Source organism: Branchiostoma lanceolatum, chromosome 1, assembly GCF_035083965.1.
Source record: "Branchiostoma lanceolatum isolate klBraLanc5 chromosome 1, klBraLanc5.hap2, whole genome shotgun sequence".
Lineage (NCBI taxonomy): Eukaryota > Metazoa > Chordata > Leptocardii > Amphioxiformes > Branchiostomatidae > Branchiostoma > Branchiostoma lanceolatum.
The window spans coordinates 21334262-21342042 of NC_089722.1; positions in this window are offsets into that span (position 1 = coordinate 21334262).

A 7781-nucleotide genomic window follows, 5' to 3' on the forward strand; every position below is an offset into this window, starting at 1 on the left:
TCTCTCGATATACCAAATTTCAAGACAGTCCACTCCGGCATTCTCGTCTTAACGTGTACACGCACACACAGACAGACAGACAGACAGAAAGACACACACACACACAAACACACACGCGCGCGCGCGCGCGCACGCTCCCCAAGACATAACCTTCTTGGCCAAGGTGATAGAATATCAAACACGGCACGAAATCTGGTATTTAAGCATACTTAAACGCAGCGTAAACGTGACGTTTATTCACTATTTCCGCAACTTAACGACCCCTGTACGTCTGCTTAAATTTTGCATATACGGTGCCCTTTCCGGAAGTACGTTTAGGTACGTTTCTGCACTTCTTCACGTGTATTTACGCGACTTTTCGATGCGTAAAGGTGTCGTTAAGGACAATTTTTCCGTACGTTCCAACACGGAAAGTGTAAGTTTCTTGAGACCTTTCCGTACCCTTTCGTCCATCTTTATCACCCATTTCCGTCACGATTCTCCCTACGTTTATGTGCCGTTCACACAGCTTGAAAGGTTACTTAAAGGTATACCTTTCCTAGGTATTTCCGTGACCTTTTTACGACCTTAACGTGCTACAAGCGTGGTATCTGCAAGGCGTAAAGGCGTCGTTATGGACAATCTTTCCGTACGTTCAGGTACGTTTCTGCACTTCTTCACGTGTATTTACGTGACTTTTCGACGCGTAAAGGCGTCGTTAAGGACAATTTTTCCGTACGTTTCAACACGGAAAGTGTAAGTTTCTTGAGACCTTTCCGTACCCTTTCGTCCATCTTTATCCCCCATTTCCGTCACGATTCTCCCTACGTTTATGTGCCGTTCACAAAGCTTGAAAGGTTACCTAAAGCTGTACCTTTCCTCGGGCTTTCCGTGTCCTTTTTAAGACCTTAACGTGCTACAAACGCTGTATCTGCAAGGCGTAAAGGCGTCGTTTTCGACAATCTTTCCGTACCTTTACGGAAGATCCAACACGGAAAGTGTAAGTTTCTTGAGACATTTCCGTAATCTTTTGACCATCTTTATAATCTATTTCCGTCACGATTTCCTACGTTTATGTGCCGTTCACGCAGCCTAAACGACTATCTAAAGCTACACCTTTCCTGGTGTTTTCTGTAGCCTTTTTATGAGCTTAACGTGCTAAAAACACGAGCTAAACTAAAAACATTAGCTTAACGTGCTAAAACGGAGTCTCTACAATAAGTTTCCTTTTCATTAGACAGTATCTAATTTAATCCTTTATGACGACTTAACTTGCTACGGATGGCTTAAACATTCCGAACCCTTACATAGACAGGTAAATATGAATATGAAAGGCAACAGGGCCGATAAAAGTTTAGAACAATTTATTTCAAAGATGATAATACTGCACAAAAACGTTTTACGCCATTATAGCGAGACCCCTCCCCACCTTTACAAATATACACATACAAAATGGAATAAATGATTTCTTACATGGACAGCTAGTTTCATTAAACAAACGTCACCTTATCATTAATAAACTATTCAGGCTATTCCTTACCCCAACTATTAACTATTACAATGCGCTTCCAAGTTTTAACACTAGCTAACTATTACATCGACACCAAAACGTAATCCCTAACACTACGTCTAACTTTTCTTCCCTCTCGTGTCTTATTAGCCTTTACCAGGCTCCGCGGATCGCTAGGAAAATAGTAGAAATTGGCCAAATAGAGTGAATTGTAACAGTACAATCATTCTGGGTTGATAACACTTACTAGGTACTTGCGGTTTCGTCATCGGTCGTCATATTCTAACTTGTACTTGACGCGGTCAACGAGGGATCAATCTCACATTGTCGGTAGATTCTCCCTTCACCATTTTGCGACATTTCCAAGTCCACGATTCTGGTCCCAGTGTTGGGCGAGACGACAGGGACAGTTCCTATCAAGACAGGTAGACAGGTTCCGATTTCACTCACGCTAATCTCCAAGCAGATCTATAGGTTGCATCAAGACCGTATCAAACCGGCAGAGAAAGTACTTGGATTGCTATACATACAAGCTCCTTCTTCCAGTTGCACACGGTCTTTGCAATCCATTGGGCCTGGTTGGAGGCTAACTCACGCCGTTGTTTAACCGTTGTCTCCACTGGTACCGGGTGGATTTGGAGATACAACAAAGTCCCGAATCGCGTGCCCGCATGCTCCGTTCAGCATCTCCACCCTCCTTGGTTTCACCCAGGAAGTATAATCCTATGAAACCTCCTTGGTTTCACCAAGTTGTACAGGCTGGTGTCCTTGTCCCAGCTTTACGTTTTTCCGTCGGGGTTCCGGGTGGTAAGAACAACGTTGTGGCCATAACTTGTGGGTTGAAACGACTGAGTTCAAACTTCCTTCATGAGCTGTCTTCGCTGTAAAAAAAATAACTGTCTCTGGGATATACGGTTAATTTGAAAAAGCCACCCTTTTCTCTGATTGGGTAATGTCCTGTCACATGGCATTCCACTAGTAAATATGGAGATGTTGCATTACCATCTCAACGTACCGCCCCAGCTTTTAACGACTTCACACTGTATAAATTTGCAGTTGAAAAGCAGACGTCCTTGCGTTTCGCTTTTGCCCCGAACACAACAACTGACGCGAGCGACAATAGAAAATACTGTTAGCGGCGATCTTTCTAAAAGTTACTTGTAGACTATAAAAAGGAAAACTGCGTGAGAGCACGAGTTATTTGATGATTTTTGATACAAAAAAGGAACAAATACACAAAGCTGCCAAAACGTGCCGGCGGCGCGGTCTCGATCCGCGGACTGAGCCAATTTGTGCGGCGGCCAAAGACAATATGCCCACCGACCTATAGATTTGCAATCCGGGGGAGTTGTTAGCTCAATATTCCGCGTTGTTTTCTAAAACTGAGAGCAACGTCAAAACAGCCTAAAAGTAAACCGAGCCTAAAGGTAACGGAAGGATGTCGGAAAGGTAGAAATAACTGCGAGGGAAAACGCCCGCTTTCCGGCAGCTTTTCTCTACCTTAACATAAGAGTGGGTTATGCAAACCGAGCCTATATGTAACGGAAGAATATCGGAAAGGTAGAAATAACTGCGAAGGAAAACGCCCGCTTTCCGACAGCTTTTCTGTACCTAAACATAAAAGGGGGGAGGTCTCCCCCCTTCTATGCATACCGAACCTATATGTAACGGAAGGATATCGGAAAGGTAGAAATAACTGCGAGGGAAAACGCCCGCTTTCCGACAGCTTTTCTCTACCTAAACATAAAAGGGGGGAGGTCTCCCCCCTTCTATGTGAACCGAGCCTAAAGGTAACGGAAGGATGTCAGAAAGATAGAAATAAATGCGAGGGAAAACGCCCGCTTTCCGGCAGCTTTTCTTTACCTTAACATAAGAGTGGGTTATGCAAACCGAGCCTATATGTAACGGAAGAATATCGGAAAGGTAGAAATAACTGCGAAGGAAAACGCCCGCTTTCCGACAGCTTTTCTGTACCTAAACATAAAAGGGGGGAGGTCTCCCCCCTTCTATGCATACCGAACCTATATGTAACGGAAGGATATCGGGAAGGTAGAAATAACTGCGAGGGAAAACGCCCGCTTTCCGACAGCTTTTCTCTACCTTAACTTAAAGGGGGGAGGTCTCCCCCCTTCTATGCATACCGAACCTATATGTAACGGAAGGATATCGGAAAGGTAGAAATAACTGCGAGGGAAAACGCCCGCTTTCCGACAGCTTTTCTCTACCTAAACATAAAAGGGGGGGGGGGTCTCCCCCCTTCTATGTAAACCAAGCCTAAATGTAACGGAAGGATGTCGGAAAGGTAGAAATAACTGCGAGGGAAAACGCCCGCTTTCCGGCAGCTTTTCTCTACCTTAAGATAAGAGTGGGTTATGCAAACCGAGCCTATATGTAACGGAAGAATATCGGAAAGGTAGAAATAACTGCGAGGGAAAACGCTCGCTTTCCGACAGCTTTTCTGTACCTAAACATATAAGGGGGGAGGTCTCCCCCCTTCTATGTAAACCGACCCTATATGTAACGGAAGGATATCGGAAAGGTAGAAATAACTGCAAGGGAAAATGGTCGCTTTCCGACAGCTTTTCTCTACCTAAACATAAAAGGGGGGAGGTTTCCCCCCTTCTATGTAAACTGACCCTATATGTAACGGAAGGATATCGGAAAGGTAGAAATAACTGCAAGGGAATTCGAAAACGCCCGCTTTCCGACAGCTGTTCTCTACCTAAACATAAAAGGGGGGAGGTCTCCCCCCTTCTATGTAAACCGACCCTATATGTAACGGAAGGATATCGGAAAGGTAGAAATAACTGCGAGGGAAAACGCCCGCTTTCCGACAGCTTTTCTCTACCTAAACATAAAAGGGGGGAGGTTTTCCCCCTTATAAGTAAACCGCGCCTAAAGGTAACGGAAGGATGTCGGAAAGGTAAAAATAACTGCGAGGGAAAACGCCCGCTTTCCGACGGCTTTTCTCTACCAAAACAGAAGAGGGGGAGGTCTCCCCTCTTCTATGTAAACCGAACCTAAAGGTAACGGAAGGATATTGGAAAGGTAGAAATAACTGCGAGGGAAAACGCCCGCTTTCCGGCATCTTTTCTCTACCTAAACATAAAAGTGGGTTATGTAAACGGAGCCTATATGCAACGGAAGATATTGGAAAGGTAGAAATAACTGCGAGGGAAAACGTCCGTTTTCCGACAGCTTTTCTCTACCTAAGCATAAAAGGGGGGAGATACCTGAGAATACAACTGCTGTTTTTTGTAAGCTGTAGCATAAACACGGATAAAAGAAGATCAACTCGAAGATAGGTATGGACTGTATGTCTAATTTTGGTACAAAGTAGACGTACAATGTGCGTGCACATGCATGGTGCGTTGTTTAAAAAAAAACTTATGAGAAATGACTTAAGCGGGATTGGTGTTTACTGCAAATGGGTGTATCTTAAAGATCGAAGACCGCTTCGGGTATATCAGCTTTACTCAAAGATTTTTAAAATTGAGGCACTATTAGTCCCCAGGAGAGAATATATCTGCTTGGAGAATATATTGGTTACTGATGTACCATAATGTTTCATCTATACGATGAATATAAGGATGCTTAAAGTCCATGGAAAGATATAGCATGCATTTAATTTATGTTAACGAACGCGGAAAGGTTGTGGAAAGCTCAAATCTTACTTTCAGCGGCATTAACGGCCCCGTAAACTCTGCTGAAATATTTCCCGACCTTTAATTCTTGTTTCCGTCATTCGGAAAGTTTGCTTAAATATTCGATTTCGTGCTGTGAAAGTGATAGCTAGAACATGTCCCTTGATGTGCCACGGACTTTGAATGTATGAATGACGGAAAGACTCACATGCAGATCTTTGTCTTGTAGTACCTTCTGGCGATATGGAAATGTATTGCAGGAAATTGTGCGAATACCCTTACGCCTGGGTACGTCTCCAAATCAGGAGATACATTTAGATATTCCGATTGGAGGGATAGATCGTTACACTTCAGTTCTGCTTATTGTTATGTTATCGGTAATCTTAATGTTTGCACGTGTTCATCATAGTACAGTAACTGTTAAAAATACCTTTTTCGTTTTAGACATTACGCACTGAATTAATGTACAATTCGTTTTATGAAAATATCCCCTGAATATATTGGTTGATTGGTGATATTTCTGAAAACCAGTGTATGTTTGTGTACCTAAGTTTACAATCGAAGCACGACGTAATTTGTAATCTGTAATTGTCATGTAATACCGTTCGAACTCGCTATGGGCGTTGCATGTTTGCTGGAAGCTTGTGCACTTAGTGAGAACACCGCAAGAGGGTATCAAACACTCATGCAAGGTGTAGTTAGGAATCTAGGACGTTATTTCCTAGGTTATACTGACGAACTAGACATTCATTCATCTGAAGTACAGTCAATAGGTACTCCTCCGAGTAATGAGGCTGCTGTGGTGCCTTTTAACATGCTCGAGGCATTTCCTCGATCACGGGACGTCCTTGAGTGAAATTTTCGATCTCCTCGACAAGGACCACGAAGGCAAGTTGGCAAACGTACAGCTTATTGTCCCTTTTTAGAGAATATCAGAAAACGTATTTTGAATGTTTTTACCAGTTTTCTTATTCCGGTATGTGTTACCTCAGTGAAACGAAAGGTATTGTTTTGGTGTGTTTGTATGTCAATGTATGTTTCCACACTTATTCCACATTCGCCATTTTCACACTTCCCAAGATGCACCGTCAGGGTGTCGTAAACTCCGACACTGCTCAATTTGCGATAATTCTTCTAAGCGTGCGAAAGTAAAATTCTAAGAACGTAATGAACTCCGCGAGCTTCAAATCGGTAAGCGCTGTTTATTCATGACCTCTAATCGCCCAGCCACCACAGCGCTTATTATCAAAGTCTATGAAAGGGAAACATTGGTTGCCACCAAACTGAGTGAGTTTCTGCATTCATGGCAAGGATCTTGGGTCTAAATACCAGATAAAGCAATTCAAATTCAGATACAAAAACAACACACTGCCTTACCTGGTTTACCAACTCGATGACAAAGTGTTAGCGCCTAAAATAAGCATTTAGATGAGTAACGTTACAGATATATTTCAAAAGTGTGTGTTTAAAGTTTGTAATGTTTAGCTTATGGTGGTATCTTTACTGCTTTAAGACTTGTATCATACGGGCTTCCATAGAACATTTCGAATGCATTTCGAGTGCGCCGGTTGCGCCGCTGTGGAAAATTCGAATGCTAAATTCGGAGGTTGGAATCGATGTTGTTTCGATTTTTTGTTAGAGGACACAAAACTTCTCAGCTTCAGGCGCATTTCACATTGAATTGCCGTCGGGCGATCCTAGGCCTACCCGCGGTCGGACTGGCACCTCGGGTCATACGGAATACCCCGTGTTGTATTCTATATCTACCATATTACATAGAGATGCAAACGCAAATTCAATTCCTGGGAAGTAGATTGAGTGCGCTATGTTCCTTGTGTTCATGTTTACGTGAATTCTATTTTCAGATACATTGAAAATGTTCTGCGGCTCATAACATAAGCTGGCCTTCCTAGCTGCTGAACCTTACCACCATCACAGCAACAGCAGTCAATTAAAGAGCAGTTCACCAAAGCGTTGGGGACGCTTCAAGAACGCAAAGTCATAATCACATTTCAACAGAGGGCCCGCTGGAAACGGTTTCCTAAAAGAGCACAATGTGACTTCTAAGGCGTTTCAATGTTCCACCCAGACGGCGTCGTTCCCTTTCTGGGTCCAATACTTTTAAAAGGTTACCGGCAATATTGAAAAGAAGACATCCTCAGGGACATTTACGGAGACGTTGGTCAGATTGCCTCAACTTTATCACTCACACACTTCGGTTTGTAGACACACACTATGTGTATGTTTGATATCTCTTCCGGTGTCCCTCTGGCGCTGCTAATGTTGCATGTGAAGCGAGTTCGGAAAATGTAAGAGGTCTCAGCATGATACCTGTTCCTGTAGGGTACCAAGCTATCGGAGGTAATTCCACTGTCTTTCCTGAGGGACACTTCATGAAACCGTTGCTGCCGTTGCAACTTTGTTAATCTACCAGGATTGCCCGGAGAACTTCAAACAAGTAGTGATTGAAGGAGCTTAGAATTTGATCAATATCTTATAATGGGGCACGAATTTGTTAAGCTTCTCGCTATATCTCTTAATCCCGCGATGAGACAAGTAGTTCAGAAACATTTTCCGACATTAGGCTGGACCCCAGGGTAAGGAATGTGCGATTAACATTCCTACCTTACTACCTGTTAACGTGAGTT